This window comes from Siphateles boraxobius, unplaced genomic scaffold, assembly GCF_051911475.1.
Source record: "Siphateles boraxobius isolate OS27281-9 unplaced genomic scaffold, OSU_SipBor_1 30, whole genome shotgun sequence".
NCBI classification, from domain to species: domain Eukaryota; kingdom Metazoa; phylum Chordata; class Actinopteri; order Cypriniformes; family Leuciscidae; genus Siphateles; species Siphateles boraxobius.
In genome coordinates this window covers 2,574,173-2,593,772 of record NW_027508920.1, presented here as the reverse complement: position 1 = coordinate 2,593,772, position 19,600 = coordinate 2,574,173, and positions in this window count along the sequence as shown.

Genomic DNA, 19,600 nt, shown 5'->3' with positions numbered 1-19,600 from the left:
AAAAAAAATATTGACGTATTTTCAGATTTTTGTTTATGACTTTTTTCCCCTTTATTAAATATTTGAAATATTCACAAATAAAAAAAATGGAAAAAAAATCGATTTTACTGGTTTTCTAAGGCCAAATTAGAACCTGGAAATTATATTCGAATTTGTTCGTTTAAAAGTGGACATTTCAAGCTTTGCATAGGAGGCTATATTTTGTTTCAGTTTATTTTTGAGGCGCGCTCCAGTTCACGGAGATCATGAAAGCACGCCTGATTGTTTTATTTTATTTTACAAAAGCACACAGTTTTCTTGTTATTGTGAGTTTACACAAATAAAATTGTGTATTTTTATACATTTATGTTTACACATAAAAAATATTGTGAGTACAGTTTATAAACTGAAGGGATGGAGTCCACAACCGTCGCCACGGATTGTTTTGTTTTTTCCCACAGATGGAGGGTTTTTTCCCTCCATATATACGGGGTTGAAATATATATTTACCATATTCATATTCATCATTTATATTGTCCATTTATGCTATGTATAAAAAGAATACACTAGCCTACAAAATCGCATCAAGGTAAGATATAAGTGAACATTTGAACCTTTATATGCCTATGTATGTTTTCTTTTCTTTTCATTACATTATTTACGTAAATTAACACCCAATACTTGAACAGTTTAAAGTGTAATCTGGCAATTCATGAAGCAGCTTCTGAATTGGGACGCAGCAAACCAGCTCTGGCCATGATCTTGGCTATTAAAGCCGAAAATACATGACTGAAACATCCTCACCATGTCCTCCAGTAAAATATAAAACAAAAAAATGACAATAGCCAATTCTGGATCCATAGCTGTTTATTCAATTATAACAAATGAATTATCAGGATGGCAGCTGTACTCTCGACAAACCAGACACCGTGACACATACGGTTCTCTGTGCCGTTTCCATTACGGCATACATCCACTTTATTAGAACTTGCAGCCTCTTTATCCTCCTCATTTTGCGAGATTTGTGAAATGTCCCCGGACTGAAAACTGTTTTTAAAAGAAAACCCACCACTTCAGGTCGACTTTGCACCGGAGCCTACCTTTTTTTTTTTCACAGGAATACGTGATCCGATCTGTTATCCTGATACAGAAGCCACTTGATGTGGACAGGTGTAAACGCACCGTGTCCTGATTGGCTTATGATCCGATCTGCTTGATCGAATCACGGTGATCGCATTTTAATGCCAAGTGTAAACACAGCCTCAGTCACACAAGGATTGTATTGTCTCCTGGAAAAGTTACAAGGCTGGTGCATTACAGGGAAATGTTATTCAGCAGATTGAAGCAGCAAATGCTGATGAAATTAGACAAAGAAGGGAGTATATGTTAATAAATATAATAAATATATGTTGTGGCTGTGATCTGCATGTTGGGGAAGTAAGGGCTACCATTCAGGGATCATGATGAAACAGCAGAAAGTCATAATAAGGGCAACGTCTTGGAATGCATGGGGCTTTTGCAGCGGTTTGATCCTTTCTTGCAGCATTACACACCCCCATCAAACAGCACATACCTCTCCCCTGTCAGTCACAATGAAATGATAGAGTGCTGCTCAAAAGAGGTGACAGCAACTTTTATCAAAGAAATGCATGAGTCAACAAATATGTTTGCCATTATGGCAGATGAGGCCAGAGATGGACACACTGAACTGCTAGCAATCTGTGTGAGGTCACTGAGGGAACAGTTAAAGGAGCATTTCACCCATTTCAACATTAATCTTTATTGAAAGTGGGCCATATATGTAGTCGAAATCTAAAATAAATTTTGAATTTGGTGCCTTCTTGACTGAGGAAAGACAGAAAATAACTTTAGGGCGCATTTGTATGAAAGACAATAACCCCCAAATGCACCACATTGCAAAGCTCCGCAAGCCACTCCCACTAATCCAGAACAGCGCCTATGAGGTATCCGCCTATCAGAGAAATCACTCTTCTGTCTACAAGGCTAGCTACCACCAGAGCTTGAAATTCATTTCACACAAAATTTCTAGTTAGTTGGCAAACTCATTAGTGAATTACTCCTCATTTGATTATACCAGGATGTTCAGTCAGAACATATGCGGTGCGAAACTAGGATGGTTCACATCATAACACAAACGTCCGTGTCCTCGTCTGATTCAGAGATTTCGTCCAGGACTAAATTTTGCCATTGTTGAAATTCTTTGCAGCATACGGACTCTTTCTCTGTGTCCGTAGGTGCACAGTGAGAGCACAGGCACCACCAGTCTGCCCCAGCTCGTGCCAGTCCAGCCTCCTCGTCCGCGACAGGCAGGTCTTCTGCCTCAGGCAGGTCTTCTGCCTCGGCTGCTGAAGCCACAGCAGCCGCCTCCTGTTCCTCCATCAGCCTCAGCTGCTCTTCGCTATATTGCGGCTTGTAAAAGTAGCCACGAACATCTGATTTGAACATCAGACTTTCAAAATCCTCTTCTTCCATATCATATTGAGTAGCTACATTTCGCCATTGTCGTAACTTCACATCTGGCTCCACAGCGCCTGTTAGCTTAGCTTCCAAACAAGATGGAGGATATTGTTTTTAGTTTCAGAAAGTGAAGTCCCACCCACTGATCTGTAATAGGTCTGTAGTAGTATTAATTTTGTCACCTATTTTTAATTTACTCTTAGTCTTAGTCTTGTGCCAAATGTCCTTGTTAGTTTTAGTCATATTTAGTCATTCACATATAATTTTTTGTTAGTCAAGTTTTAGTCGACTAAAAGTCTCATCATTTTAGTCTAGTTTTGGTCAAAAGAAAACTCAATATATCTTAGTCAAGTTTTAGTCAAAACATTTTAGTCTTTTTTTAAAATAACATTATTTCTGAGATTATTTCTGATAACCATTTCAGTCAAATAGTGTTTCACACTTCTGAAATATTGGTTAAATGTCATAATAATTACCTGACAAAATACACTTGTTGAATGATTTTTGTTGAATGCAACATATAAAATAAGAAATAAAATAAGTATATACCCAGAAAAACTGAAAAGAATAGGCCTATACTGTAGCCTACTGTAGGCCTAAAATACAACCTATTTACATTCTAGGTTGGTCTTGAGAAATAACAAACAAATTAGATTTTACAAGGCTTAACAAATAATATTTCTGCTAGGTAACTGGTTGATTTACAGCGTAGAAGTTTTTCCCCGATATTTTTTGTCCGCAGTGCTTCCCGTCAGTTAGGCTATAATGACATTATTTTAACCACTTATTAAGTTTTGTTTAGTAGAAAGCCTTTCTTTAAAGTGAATTTCATTTTGTATAAATTGTATCTTCATTTTAATCAATGTTTCATCAACAAATTGCCTGGATTAATAAACAAGAAGCAAATATAGTAGCCTACACAATATAATCCGGACACAAAGGCGCGGGGCGTGAACTGGAGCGCGTCTCATGAATGAACCGAAACTCAGCGTATAAGATACTTGCCTCACAGACCTGGGAAGAATATCTATAGAAAAATGATATTCTGAAGACTGAAATGTGTACTTTTAAACAAAACAATTCAAAACGAAATGAAATGGGCTGCTCTCTGCTTATGTAGGCTAATTCGTATGAAGTGTGCATTTCTCACTATAGGGGCGTTCACTACTGCGAACGAAGATGGCGAGTCAGCATCATCAACTTTATCTTTGCAGCCAACATAAAACACTAGTTTATTAATAAACAAATCAAATGTTTAATGCATAATCATTACTTTTGCTGTTTTTTTTGAGGCAAGCTTTATGCATGCGTTGAGATGCGGAAAAAGGCATATAGCCTAACGAAAACGCTCATTATGGTTTAGCATTCTCTCCTATATATATATTTAAGTAATTAAATCAATATAAGTAGCCTATGTGATTAGACTAATGGCTTAAATTAACTACTACTAGTTGACTAGAAAAAAAAACCTTTAGTCGTGCACGCCAGCCCTACTTATTTCACATGTTTTCTAACCAGCGCGTCACTGTGGGCGTTCTGAGCGAGAGTCGCGTAATCTTCAGAAATGCGCTCTCGCTCTGGAGGAAATATTACCACTCCACTCACATGCTCTGTGTGAGACAATGTGTATCTTCTTCTGTTGTCTGAGAGTTGATTGAGAGCTTTTAGATGCATTATTGGCATCGCCACCCTCTGGTTACATGAACGTGTCACCGCATCAGAACCGAAAACATGGGGATTTTTTATAGACAACAATTGCACAACCTATTCGATATTCTATAATAAAATCAACTAATGGAATATTCGAAAATCTTGACTCATCCCTAGTAACCGCTGAATATTTTATCTCATGATGAAAAAGTAGAGACGATTGTAGACGAAAATGAAGACAGATTTTATCTTAGTTTTTACTTCATGCAAAACATTTTAGTCTCGTCTTTTTTCGTCAACAATAATGCATGTTAATTTAGTCTTAGTCAGCGTTTTTGGACATTGGTGCAGTCTCGTCATCGTCTCGTCTTAGTCATGGAAAAAAGGTCGTTGACGAACATATTTAGTCTCGTCTCGTCTGACGAAATTAACACTAGTCTGTAGTGTGAGTGGGTCCCACCCCCTGGAAAAATGAGGAACGAGTGTTTGTAGTTTCAACCCCTCTACAAAGATATGGGACTTCCTGCTTAGAATGATGCAAAATGACGATTTTTACATCATTATAAGCAGGAAGTGCAACATTAAAATCCTTATTTCTCCCATCTCAGGGGAAAATGAGCGAATAATGCAGGACCATTCAAAAATATGACTTGTTTTCTAACGATACAAAGCTTAATGCTAATGGGTGAAGTGTCCCTTTAAAGAGAGATTCCTGTCCCTGACAGAGCTGAGAAGTTTTGACACTAAGTCACTAACAAAAGCATTAGACAGGACATTACAAGAAGGAATGCTCAATTGAAGTGTGCTGTTCAGACATAAGATGGAGCAGCAATGATGAGTGGTGCACCACCAGCGGTTTGTTTCTGAACCACAAATGAATCAAATTTTACCTCGGGGAGACTATAATGCACTCCCTGATGTGATGCTGTAGTAGACGGTTGCATAGTTATAATTTTTTTCCTAATATTATCAATCTTATAAGTGAAGAAGTTCATAAAGTCATTACTGCTGTGTTTCTTGGAAACTTCTGGGCTTGAAGCTTTCTTTTTCGTTAGTGTAGCCACTTTTTCAAATAAATACCTTGGATTATGTTTATTTTCTTCTAATAGGGTTGAAAAATAAGCAGATCTAGCAGCTTTTAAAGCCTCTCTGTAAACAATCGAGCTCTCCTTCCATGAAATCCGAAATACCTCTAGTTTTGTTTTCTTCCAGTTGCGCTCCATTTTTCTGGCTGCTCTCTTAAGGGCCCGGGTGTGCTCGTTGTACCACGGTGTTGGACTATTTTCTTTAATCTTCTTTAAGCGCAACGGAGCAACTGTATCTAAAGTGTTGGAAAGGAGAGAGTTAAAAGTTTCTGTTGCAATATCAAGTTCTTCTAAGCTATCTGGGATGCTGAGACGATGAAACTGATTAGGAAGATTATTGATAAAGCAATCTTTAGTGGCACAAGTGATAGGTCTAACATACTTGTAACACGGAGTTGGCTTTGCAGCCTTGGCTAAATGTAATTTACATGAGACTAGATAATGATCTGAGATGTCGTCGCTCTGCTGCAGAATTTCAACAGCATCAACATTGATTCCATGTGATAATATTAGATCTAGAGTATGATTACGACAATGAGTAGGTCCTGACACGTGTTGTCTAACTCCAATAGAGTTAAGAATGTCAAAATGGTATTGTTTAAATTTGGTAATAAAATAGACAGAATTTGAAATGTCAAACTTTATAACAAAGCACAAAGCATATTTATTGGATAAAAGGTGCACTACAATGTTCTGTTCGATCATCAACTAAAAATGACTGACTAAAAGATCGATTCTTCGAATTTAAGAATTTATATTCCTTCATAAAAATAAGATCCAATTAAAAATGAGAAATAGTTATTTTTACCCAGCCCTATTTTGAATCAATATTCATATGAATCATGCAAAACAAAAACGCAGAATGAATCAATAATACTACTATAATCAGCAGAGATTTATTGTAATGCTTTGTCTCCATTTGGAGATCAGTGTTGCTCTTTTACCAAATACCTCTGCGCAGGGAGGAAAAATTAGCGAATACAATTAAGTTAAAAAAGCTTAGGAGCAGAAGTTAAGGAAAACTTGATTTAAAGTTTGGAGAATTATGAGCATGGTTTGTTCAATTAGGGATGTTTTTTGGAAATGTAATATTGAAAGGAGGTAATTATTCTGTTGTGTACATCCCATATTAAGATCACTAATTGTCAAAACCACGGTTAAACAAAAAGAAATGCTTGTTTTTTTTTTTTTGATTTTTTGTTCTATGTTTCTCCTCTAAATGATCTATCAACATGAATACAAATGTATGATTGTTGATTTATGCCTTAATTGTTTGTACTTGAATTCTCTCTCTCTCTATCTATCTATATATATATATATATAGTAATGCTGAAATCTCAAGATAATGAAAACTAATTTTAGAGGGCAACCAAATCATATATTATTAAGATTGGGCTTATAAACCAAATTGCTTTTTACGAACATTGGATGCTGACTCAAGTACCTCAAATAAGGACAAAGAAGATGATTGATGAGCCAGACCCTGGGTGTATGTGCTAGCCAAACCCCTCCCCGAAGGGTGACCCTCTAATGATGTGCAAAGTGTCTAGGTCGAAGAGGATATCTACATCTATACTTTAAATAGTATAATGGATTTTTATGTTTGACATACAGTACTCTACATAACTGTGACAATAACAGGCAATGCGGAACCAAGTGTATACACACACTTATAACAATGTATTATTCTTTGTTTGTTTTATAAGGGAGTAGAGAATCTTTCACTTTCTCTATTGAAAGAAAAACAAAAAACAACTGAAAGTAAGAAAAATGTATGGAGAGAGATGTTTGGCACTCCTCCGGAGTGTGGTGGCATAATCTAGTTTTTGGAAAGAAGAATGGGTGTCTCAATTTAGTCACTAGGTAGCATAACTGAGGGGGCTGGATTTTGAAACTACACTCTGGAAAAGGATGGTGAAAGTGGGGCTTAAGTAAGCCCTAGAGAGGGGAATGTTGAAGATTTTATTATTTAGAAAATAAGTAACTTAGCTATATATTTGTACACTATTATTTCCTCTGTGTGTGACTTTGGTTTGACTTTTGGAAGCCTGAGAAAGGGCTGGAATGTTGCTTGCAGCAGAACATTCTATTCTAAGAAGTCACTTGGTACAAAACCTTTACCCAAAAATATCTATTGTGTGTTCTGGAACTAAGCAACTTGGTCACTGAATCACAAAACCCCCGGATTTGTTTAGATACGCATAACTCTTTTTCTGTGGCTTGTTTTGAACTATTGTCATTGGAGAAATAGAGCAAAAACAGAGAATATTTACAATATTATGTCACATGTTTATTACAATAAAATGTCATCACAATATTCACTCTTTGTATACTGAACTGTTGTATAAAATCATTATCACATTTGCAATCGTGCCAATATTCTGGAAATATTTTTTAATATTTTATAAATATAAAAATAACTTTTTTCCATTTTTTCCACATCTTGAATTTTGGGTGAATATTAATTCTGCTCGCATTTTGCACCCCAACTCCCTGATAACATCTGACCCTGCTTCAAGAGAAACACAAAACACGACAAAACATCATTAACAGTTCCCTTTCAGTCGCTCACGTTCGGCGTAACGTTGACGTGATGACGTAATTGGGATCACTTCAGGGAGCCCTATCAACTTCGAGTGTCTACAGAACGAGCCAATGAACGTTGGCATGCGTGAAAAGCATCACGCGCCCCGCCCCACAGCGCGGGTATAAACAGGAAGCAGGCGCACGCACTCATTGTCTTTGCTTTAGATCCAAGCTTTCGTTTCGAGTTTCTGCAGACTGCAACGTTGAAGACTACAAAGAAGAAACTCTGTTCCATTGCTGGTGTGACGGCGCGATCAGCGGTGGCCGCGAGCATTACAGCTCACAACAGCTGTTTTCACAGCATTGCTTGTGTGTGTGTGTGTGTGTGTGTGTGTATGTGTCAGTCCTAGTGGGCGTTCCTCTTTGAGTGTGTACCCCGATTACACCGCGGCTATCCCTGGGTGCTTCAGCACAGAGAGTTATTTTTTCTTTTCTATATTTTTTGTTTTCAACTAAAAGAGCAAAACAAGCGTGACCCATTCCCTTTTCAGGATGTCATTCCGCTTGTGCGTTTCTGGGTGCGGTCGTTCCCTGGCACCAGCAGACGGCCCCAATTGTTGCCTCTCGTGTTTGGCCATTCAGCACGCTGAGGCAGCTTTTGTGAATTCCAATTGCAGGAATATGACTATGACAGCGCTGAGATCGAGACTTGCTTACCTCAAGGGAGGTGCATTCCCCTCGCCTATGCCCCGATCTAGCGTCTATTCTGGACCTCAGAATATACCTATTTCAGCGCATGGTCAGGGTGATCTGAGGATTACCGTGAGGGCTTCCCCGCCGAGGCAATCTCCGTGGGTCCCTCACGCCTCACAAGCACTGCCGCCGTTGGAGCCATCAAAGGAACACGCTGGTCGTTCGCATGGACGACCAGCCGTGTCCTTTTGGGCTCCACCTCCTTTTCGTCCGGTCTCACGGCGAAGGCTTACAAAGCCTGTGGACAGGCTTCTTCCGCCCTCCATGCCATGGCGCTTCTGCAGGTCCACCAGGCGCTCATGGACATGAACGAGGGTGGTTCTGACCCAGAGCTCCCCCGGGAGCTTTAGTCGGTCAGGCGATGTCCACCTTGGTGGTCCAGGAGCGCCACCTTTGGCTCAACCTGGCGGGCATGAGGGACACCGATAAATATGGGTTCCTGGATGCCCCTCTCTCCCAGGTTGGGCTATTCGGCGACGCGGTCGAGAGCTTCACCCAACAGTTCTCAGCCGCCCAGAAGCAGACAGAGGGAATCCGACACATCCTGCCCCGATCAGCAGATGGAGGGTCCGCTCGTCGCTCGTCACCGAGGTCAACCTCCTGCGGCATCCTCCGCTCCCGCGAAGCCTCAGCAGCAGCCACCATCCAGGCCTCAGTGTGGGGCAGGCCGCAGGAAGTCGACCGCGCCCGTCCAGGCCTCTGCCAAACCAGGAGGCAAGCGGAGGTGCAAACGACCCTAAGACGGGCGACCCAGAGGTCGATCAAGTTGCTCTTCAGGAGATCGTGTACGCGCCACTCCTTCCCCTGGTGGAGGGCCGGGCGGATAATCTTTTGTTTCCTTTTCTTTTTGTTCCGCCACTGACCTACGGGCCAGTGGTACCCACAATTTCAACAAAAGAGCAATTTCTGAAACCTCTGGGTCCCAAGAAGGCGCGCCTGGCGGTCAACGACGCTATGCCTTGTCACCTTCAAGCACCTTTTTCATCACCAGCGAGCAGCAGTGGCTGTGTCCCGGATGCACTGACGCACTCCGCCTCCGCACACTCACTCTGCCCTTTGACGGAAGCAGGTACGTGTTGTACCAAACACTCAGACCCCACTCCGGGCCGCTATGCCGTCCGAGTCGGGTCCCTGCATTCCGCCGCGCTGCTCCACCCCAGGTACGTCTGTGGTGCCGCTGGTCCCGCTTGCACGGTGTCTGGGAGCCTGGCTGGAGCTTCCCAGCCCGTCTCACTGGCTCATCCATACTGTCAGACTCGGCTATGCGATTCAGTTCGCCCGGCGTCCCCCAGCTTACAGGGGCATTCAGTTCACCCGTATTCTGTCGGACAGTGCCCCTGTGCTCATGGCGGAGATCACTGTCCTACTGGCGAAGGACGCGATCGAGCCGGTCCCTCCAGCCGATATGAAGACCGGCTTCTACAGCCCGTACTTCGTTGTACCCAATAAAGGCGGTGGGTTACGACCAATCTTGGACGTGCTTAACCTTAACGGGTCCCATCACAGGCTGCGAGGGATGGGCATATCAGTACAAAGTCTTACCCTTCGGGCTGGCCCTGTCGCTCTATGTCTTCATGAAAGTCGCGGAGGCGGCCATTGCTCCCATGTGCGAGCGTGGTGTTCGCATTCTCAACTTCCTCGATGACTGGCTTATTCTCGCCCAGTCGAGAGAGCAGTTGTGCGAACACAGGGACATGGTGCTCAGTTACCTCAGCCACCTAGGGCTTAAGGGTCAACTGGGAAAAGAGCAAACTCACCCCCGGGCAGAGGATCTCTTTTCTCGGTATGGAGCTGGACTCGATCAACATGACAGCGCACCTCACCGAGGCCCGCGTCCAGTCAGTGTTGAACTGCGTGAGCACGCTCAGACGCAGAACAGCGGCACCACTGAAACTGTTTCAGAGGCTCCTGGGGCATATGGCATCTGCAGCCGCGGTAACGCAGCTCGGATTGCTTCATATGAGGCCACTCCAACACTGGCTCCACGATCGAGTTCTGAGATGGGCGTGGCAGAGCGGCTCGTGCCGGGTCCAAGTAACCCCGCACTGTCGCCAAACTCTCAGCCTGTGGTCGGACCCTTCGTTCCTGCGGGCAGGTGTTCCCCTAGAACAAGTGTCCAGGCACTCTGTGGTCACCACGGATGCCTCTGCCACCGGCTGGGGGGCCACGTACAACAGGCATGCAGCTTCAGGTCTGTGGACGGGGCCTCAACTGCATTGGCACATCAACTGCCTCGAGTTTTTAGCAGTACATCTTGCGCTGGGCCGCTTCAAAACGCCACTACAGGGCAAGCATGTACTGGTCCGTACGGACAGCACTGCGACCGTTGTGTACATCAACCGTCAGGTTGGTCTACGCTCCCGCCGCATGTCAGAACTCGCCTGCCATCTCCTCCTTTGGAGTCAGAAGCTTCTGAGGTCGCTTTGTGTCATTTATATTCCTGGCCTACTCAACCGGACAGCCGACGAGCTCTCACGGCAGCAGGTGCTACCGGGAGAATGGCGACTCCATCCCCAGGTGGTCCAGCTGATTTCCAGGCGCTTCAGGACCGCACAGGTAGATCTGTTTGCCGCCCCGGACACGACTCACTGCCAGTTGTTCTATTCCCTGACCGAGGGGACCCTTGGCACGGATGCTCTGGCACACAGCTGGCCTCCGGGCCTACGTAAGTATGCGTTTCCCCCAGTGAGCCTTCTTGCACAGACCTTGTGGAAGGTCAGGGAGGACAAGAGCAGGTCTTGCTATTTGCGCTGTATTGGCCCAACCGGACCTGGTTCCCGGAACCGGTGCTCCTCGCGACAGCCCCTCCCTGGCCCATCCCTCTGAGAGAGGACCTGCTCTCTCAGAGACGGGGTACCCTATGACACCCGCGTCCAGACCTCTGGAAACTCCATGTCTGGTCCGTGGATGGGATGCGGAGGTTCTAGGTTACCTACCCCCAGCGGTAGTTGACACCATCACTTCTGCTAGAGCCCCCTCTACTAGGCGCCTCTATGCGTTGAAGTGGAACCTATTCGTTGACTGGTGTTCTTCTCACGAGGAGAACCCCCGAACTTGCTCGATCACTGCCATGCTTTCCTTCCTGCAAGATGGGTTGGAGCGATGGCTGTCTCCCTCCACCCTTAATGTGCGCGTGCCTGTAGGCACACACGCAAACGGCAGACCGATGTGTTGTGTTGGTGATTGATTATCACACAGTCACATGAACAGTTTAAATCTTAATATAGTATTCCTGGTATTTGATCTATGAAAAGGTTGTTTGTAATGCAATGTATATTTGATATATTATACAGTAAGACTGGTATCTATTTCACAATATGTTATTAATGTGTTTTGTATTTTATCTGATATATACTAATGCTTTACATATTGGTTTGTTTATTGTATTCAGTATAGTTATAGACCATTTATATAATATATAGTCCATGTAATGGCTATATATAATATATAGTCCATAAAGTCATTTTTATTGTTAGAATTTTTATTTCATAATATTTAGATATGAATCCAACTGGGAAAAGCATATAGTGGAGCTCTATAGCCATCTAGTGGCTAAAATGATAATTGTTTACTTTTAAAAATACATTTTCCAAAATATGGGCAAAAATTTGACACTAAACTATGTAAAATTATCCATGTTATCCCCATAAATGAAATTTAGAAATGTGGGTCTTTTATAAAGTGAATTTTACATAAAAAGCTGTTTTTGTATAAAAACCTATTTAAAAAAACATTTTTTAATTTATTTATAAACATTTAAAATATATCATAAATCCTCCAAAAACTTCACAAATGTTGAGTAAAAACATTAATAAACAGAGTAAAATTACATTTGTAAAAAAAAATAACAAAAAATAAAATAAATTATTCTGTTACAAAATTATATGTTATTGCCTGGGGTCTCTGGAGACCCCAAAGAACACTAGTGTCAGCCCAAATGAAGAAGATCAGATTAAACACATTCTGTGCCGTGATATGCACCCCAAGCAAAACCTTCACAGGTCAAAAAAAAAATGGAGCATGCTATCCTAACATCATCTGCATGCACCTAATCAGGAGACACCCATTGTTAAGTTACTTTATGTTATGCTCCAACCTTTAGGGCGCATGCTACTGGGTACATTCTGTAGCTGGAGGGAGTTAAACATCCATTAGTTAAAAAAATATTACACAATGTCCATATGAAAATGATTACAAAGTAATAAAACCCTGTGGGCATTAACAGGCACCACGAAAAATAAACACTGAATGTATAGCCAAAACAGCTTATTTATTTTATTTTTATTTTTATTTATTTATTTATTTATATGGGACAATGCATATTCATGAACGTACAATAAAAGTTGAACGTAAATACGCCGGATTTAGCACAATGCTAATTTCCATCCGTAGTCCCAAACATAGACAAATACAAACCAAAAAACAAACAAACAATATACATATCAACAAAACACATATAGGGCTAAAAACCAACAAAAAAAAAAAAAAAAAAAAAAATGAACAAATAAATAAAAAAGTTCCTATACCTTATAAAGAATTCGGATTTATTTATGAATTTTGGAGGGCTCTTATTTTGTAATACAACATCAGAATGTCCTGAAATGATGCAGGTGATACTGTGAGAAGGTGTACTCTCCAGCTGAGGTGAAATTAGGCTGTGGGAACTAGGATTTAAAAAAAAAAAGATTTTCTGAATGTACAGCCAAAACAGCGTATTTATGAATTTTGGAGGGCCCTTATTTTGGAATACAACATCAGAATGTCCTGAAACGGTGCATGTGACACTGTGAGAAGGTGTACTCTCCAGCTGATGGAAAATTGGGCTGTGGAAACTAGGATTTATTTTTTAATGATTTTCTGAATGTATAGACACAATAGCGTTGTCAGGATACAGGCAAGGAGACAGAGGTAAGTGAATCCAAACACAGCTTTATTGAACGTGACACAAGTGCATAGGTGAGTATTCTCAGAGTTCAGGTGCAGATGCGGTGAGGGTCTCTACGTGCGGGGCAGATAACAGGTGAGCAGGTCCTCTTCAGGTTAATTGGATGTCAAGCGGTCACAGATCATTCATACTTGTCTTTTCTCTTTCAGGTGTCGTCGTGGATGAGACAACTCGGCGTGAACACAGGGACTCAGGAAAATACAGGATTCTAGGGAACAGGGATCCAGACAGGAAATGCAGGAAACCAGGACTCGGGTAGGATGTCTGAAGACAGTGGAACAGGAATGCAGAGGTCAGTAATACACAGGTGAGTATACGTTACTTGGTCGGCGATGACGAGGAGATAGACTTTGGTAGACAGCGGGAAATGGTCTGTTCCTGTTGGAGGCTTGACGGTGAATGAAGCTGTGGTGAGTGTTTTTATTCAGAGGCTTATTGATTGTGAACAGGTGCAGGTGATTAGAATTCTGGTGAGAGTGATCGTTGTGTTGTGAAGGATGTGGTGTCTGATTGGTTCCTGACATTACCCCCCCCTCCAGAGTCCGCGCCAGCGGACCTTGGACCCCGACGTCGTGGTGGTCTACCTCTGGGCCGTGGTGCAGGTTTGTCAGGATATTGAGCGTGAAATTCTCGGAGCAGATTGGGATCAAGGACGTCGTTCCGGGGTACCCAACATCTTTCTTCAGGTCCATACCCCTCCCAATCTATCAGATATTCAATCCGAACACCTCGACGTCGGGAGTCCAATATTTCCTTTATCAAATAGATGGGTTCTGGTTCAATAGGCGGTATCGCGGGGTTATCCTCAGGGATTGGTTCCGTGGCTGAGTTGGGTACAGGTGGGTGGTGAGGTTTCAGGAGGGAGACGTGAAACGTGGGATGGATTCGATGTTCTGGAGGTAGGCGGAGTTGGTAGGTGACTGGGTTTACTTGTCTTACGATGGGGAAAGGTCCGATGTATCTGGGGTTGAGCTTGCGGCAAGGTTGAGGTAGACGGATGTCTTTAGTGGAGAGCCAGACTAACTGTCCGGGTTGATATTCAGGAGTCTGACGGCGGTGAGCATCTGCAAAATGCCGTTGGCGATTCACTGCTTGCTGAGGGTGATGATGGGCTTGATTCCACACTCCTTCGCTTTCTTGAAACCACTTGTTTACTGCTGGTACTTCTGAGGGTTCGCCGGACCATGGAAACAATGGAGGTTGGTAACCCAACACACACTGGAAAGGAGTTAGTTGCGTGGATGACTGTCTGAGGGAATTTTGTGCGTACTCTGCCCAGATGAGATAACGACTCCAGATGTTTTGGTTGGAGTGGCAGAAGGTACGCAGGAAACGTCCTACATCTTGGATTTTCCGTTCGGTTTGGCCATTTGTTTGTGGATGGTACCCTGATGACAGGCTTACGGTCACGTTCATGAGAGTGAAAAAAGCTCGCCAAACTCGGGAGATAAATTGGGGTCCCCTGTCAGACACGATGTCCTCTGGGATGCCGTAGTTCCGAAACACATGCTCCATCAGCAGTTCAGCAGTGACAAAGGCCGTAGGGAGTCCCTTCAGAGGGATTAGTCTGCATGCTTTGGAGAACCGATCGATGGCGACAAGGATACAGGTGTTTCCGTCGGAGGCTGGTAGATCCGTAACGAAATCTACCCCAATGTGGGACCAGGGCCTATGTGGGACTGGGAGCGGGACTAATTTACCCACAGGGAGATTCCTGGGGACTTTGGACATGGCACATTGGATACAACCCTGTATAAACGTGGTGATGTCTTGTTGCATATTGGGCCACCAGTACTTGAGTTGGAGAGTTGTGGACGTTTTGCTTATGCCAGGATGACCTGTGCCTACGGAGGAGTGAGCTGAAGCAATGAGAGAGTTTCGGAAGTCCTCTGGGACGTAAATCTTCTCGGGGGGACATCCTGGAACTCGAGGTTGTTGTCGGGACAGCTCCAATAATTGCTTGTTGATCTCCCACTGGATGGTGCTGACAAACAACTTCTCGGGCAGGATGGCCTCAGGTTCCTCCCTCGGGATCTCTGGGGCATGGATGCGTGAGAGGGCATCCGCTCTAGTATTTTTGGAGCCTGGGCGATATGAAATCTTGAAATGGAACAGGGTGAAAAACAATGCCCATCGGGCCTGACGTGGATTCAGTCTTTTCGCATCTCTCAAGTACTGAAGATTCTTATGATCCGTTAGTACTAGGAATGGATGTTTCGCCCCCTCTAACCAATGCCTCCATTCCTCCAAGGCAAGCTTCACAGCCAAAAGCTCCCGGTTTCCAATGTCGTAGTTGATCTCTGCCGTAGATAATTTCTTGGAAAAGAACGCGCAAGGTATGGTCTTGGAGGGTGAACCCGAGTACTGGGACAGAATTCCTCCCTCCCCGGTAGTGGAGGCATCTACCTCCACCACAAATACCTTCTCTGGATCTGGATGGTGGAGCAAGGGTGCAGTGGTGAAAGCGGCCTTGAGGGAGTTAAAACCACGCTCTGCTTCTGGGGTCCAAAGTAACACCTTCGGTTTTCCCTTTAACAGGGAGGTCAGAGGAGCTGTCAAGAAACTGTATCGGTGTATGAACCGTCGGTAAAAATTTGCAAAACCGAGGAACCTCTGGAGCTCTTTCACCGACTGTGGAGTGGGCCAGGACATGATGGCTTCGGTCTTTCGCTTATCCATTTCTACACCTCTTTCACTGTGTTGGTATCCCAGGAATTCGACGTTAGTCTGGTGAAACGTACACTTCTCTGCCTTTAGAAACAAGGTAAACTCTCTGAGTCTCTGGAGTACCAGGGCCACATGATGTTGGTGTTCAACAGGGTTCTTGGAATAAATCAGAATATCATCAATATACACCAACACAAATTGCCCCAGGTAGTCTTGGAGTACCTCGTCCATGAAACTCTGGAACACGGAGGGAGCGTTTACCAACCCATACGGCATGACCAGGTATTCATAGTGCCCTGCAGGCGTGATGAAAGCAGTGTTCCACTCATCCCCTTCTCTGATTCTGACCAGATTGTATGCACTCCTCAGATCCAATTTGGTGAAGATCTTGGCTTCTCTGAGCTGTTCGAGGGCTGCTGGGATGAGAGGTAGTGGGTAACTGAATTTGACAGTGATTTGGTTCAGGGCTCTGTAATCGATACAAGGTCTTAACCCTCCATCCTTTTTGGCAACAAAAAAGAAACTGGCGGCCGCAGGGGATGTAGAGGGACGAATGTAATCCTGTTGTAACGCTTCCTCGATGTATTTCCGCATAGATTCTTGCTCAGGAATGGAGAGTGAGTAAATTTTTCCCTTAGGAATCGATGCATCGGGGACCAGGTCAATGGCGCAATCCCATGGTCTATGGGGTGGCAAGTTGGAGGCAGTAACAGGGTTAAATATGTCAGAGAACGAGGAATAACAAGAGGGAATATTTGTGGACAGATTCTCCGTGGGACTCTCGATGGAGGTGGAACTCACAGTGAGCACTTTCTTAGGTTCCGTGGCTGGGGGAGCAGAGTGTGCGCTTTTCTTAAGCGAGCAATGACATCCCCAACTGATTATCTTGCCGGACTGCCAATTAATGGTAGGTTGGTGACGGATTAGCCATGGACGGCCGAGGATGATGTCTGTTTGGCTATTTTGTAGAATGAAAGGTTCGAACATTTCATGGTGAAGCTTTTCAATAGACAACTGGATGGGTGTTATTTGAGATGTCACATACCCCTTGTTAATGGGTTCGCCGGTCACTGCATGGATGGAATATGGCTTGGGAATGTCGACCTTCCTGAGGTTAAGTTTCTCGCTGAGCCGTCCTGATATGAAGTTCCCCGCTGATCCGGAATCGACGATGGTTGTTGCAGATACATGGGAATTTCGGATTTTCAAGGTTACAGAGATAGTGAGCGGGGTCGATACATCGTGGTGATCCAGAACGGAGCTTACCGTCATCTGAGGTGGCCGAATGGGACATGAAAATCGAAAATGACCTTTACCACCACAGTACAGACATAACTTCATTTCTCTGCGACGAGAGCGTTCAGCTTGGGTGAGTCGATGAGCATCGACTTGCATTTCCTCAGGGGGTTTTTCAGACTCATGGTTTGCGAGGACATGAGGGGATGTGACATGAGAAAGTCGAGCATCTCGATAGCAGCTCTGAGATCGTTGATGAACACGGAGAGTTTGCTGTATGAATTTCTCTAGTCCCAGGTTATCATCATAGATCGCCATTTGGAGACGAAGTGCAGGATTTAGTCCGCCGCGATAAACAGCCAAGAGAGCCTTTTCGTTCCAACCGCTCACTGAAGCCAGAGTCCGGAATTCAATGGAGTACTCTGAAACGGGTCTTTTTCCTTGACGGAGTTGCATTAACTTATCACTGATGGTGGAATCACTGACTGGTTGGCCGAAAACTTCCTTGAAATGATTTATGAAATTTGGTAGTGACCTGGTAACCTCAGTCTCCTGTGCCCACAGCGATTCAGCCCATCTCAATGCTGTTCCAGATAACTGCTGGATGATGAAAGAGATTCGCGAACGATCTGTGGGGAATTGATGAGGTTGTTGGTCAAAAATGAGCGAACACTGCAATATGAAACCATTGCAATCCTCCGCCCGGCCAGAGAAGGGCGCTGGTCGGGAAGCGGGGCTAGCAATGCATACTAGCGTGGAAGTGGGGTTCGCGGAAGTGGCGGTGGGCTGAGGACACGAACTCGCCGCATCGATTGGCGGTTGTGTTGGATCCATAGCGGTAGTTGGTCAAGCCTTCTGTCAGGATACAGGCAAGGAGACAGAGGTAAGTGAATCCAAACACAGCTTTATTGAACGTGACACAAGTGCATAGGTGAGTATTCTCAGAGTTCAGGTGCAGATGCGGTGAGGGTCTCTACGTGCGGGGCAGATAACAGGTGAGCAGGTCCTCTTCAGGTTAATTGGATGTCAAGCGGTCACAGATCATTCATACTTGTCTTTTCTCTTTCAGGTATCGTCGTGGATGAGACAACTCGGCGTGAACACAGGGACTCAGGAAAATACAGGATTCTAGGGAACAGGGATCCAGACAGGAAATGCAGGAAACCAGGACTCGGGTAGGATGTCTGAAGACAGTGGAACAGGAATGCAGAGGTCAGTAATACACAGGTGAGTATACGTTACTTGGTCGGCGATGACGAGGAGATAGACTTTGGTAGACAGCGGGAAATGGTCTGTTCCTGTTGGAGGCTTGACGGTGAATGAAGCTGTGGTGAGTGTTTTTATTCAGAGGCTTATTGATTGTGAACAGGTGCAGGTGATTAGAATTCTGGTGAGAGTGATCGTTGTGTTGTGAAGGATGTGGTGTCTGATTGGTTCCTGACAAGCGTATTTATGAATTTTGGAGGGCTCTTATTTTGTAATACAACACCAGGATGTCCTGAAACGGTGCAAGTGACACTGTGAGAAGGTGTATTCTCCAGCTGAGGTAAAATTGGGCTGTGGAAACTAGGATTTTTTAAAAATGATTTTCTGAATGTATAGATACAACAGCTTATTTACGAAATTTGGAGGGGTCTTATTTTGTAATACAACATCAGAATGTCCTGAAACGGTGCAGGTGACACTGTGAGAATGTGTACTCTCCAGCTGATGTGAAATTGGTCTGTGGAAAGTGATTTTCTGAATGTATAGGCAAAACAGGGTATTTATGAATTTTGGAGGGCTCTTATTTTGGGATAGATAGATAGATAGATAGATAGATAGATAGATAGATAGATAGATAGATAGATAGATAGATAGATAGATAGATAGATAGATAGATAGATAAAAAATGATAAATAGATAAATAGATAGAAGGACAAAAATCATAGATAGTTAGATAGATAGATAGATAATTATATCAAAAATGATAGATAGTTAGATCAAAAATAATAGAACAAAAATGATAGATAGATAGATAGATAGATAGATAGATCAAAAATGATAGATAGATAATTAGATAGATAGATAGATCAAAAATGATAGATAGATAGATAGATAGATAGATAGATAGATAGATAGATAGATAGATAGATAGATGGATAGATAGATAAAATCGACTGATTAACTGAATGTGAAATCGCCTTCTCTGGAAGATCAATTGTTTTCAATTCAGACGGTCTGACGGTCTTACTGTAATAGCTAGTGTATTCGCGAACCACAAAATATAGTGGCGGCTAAA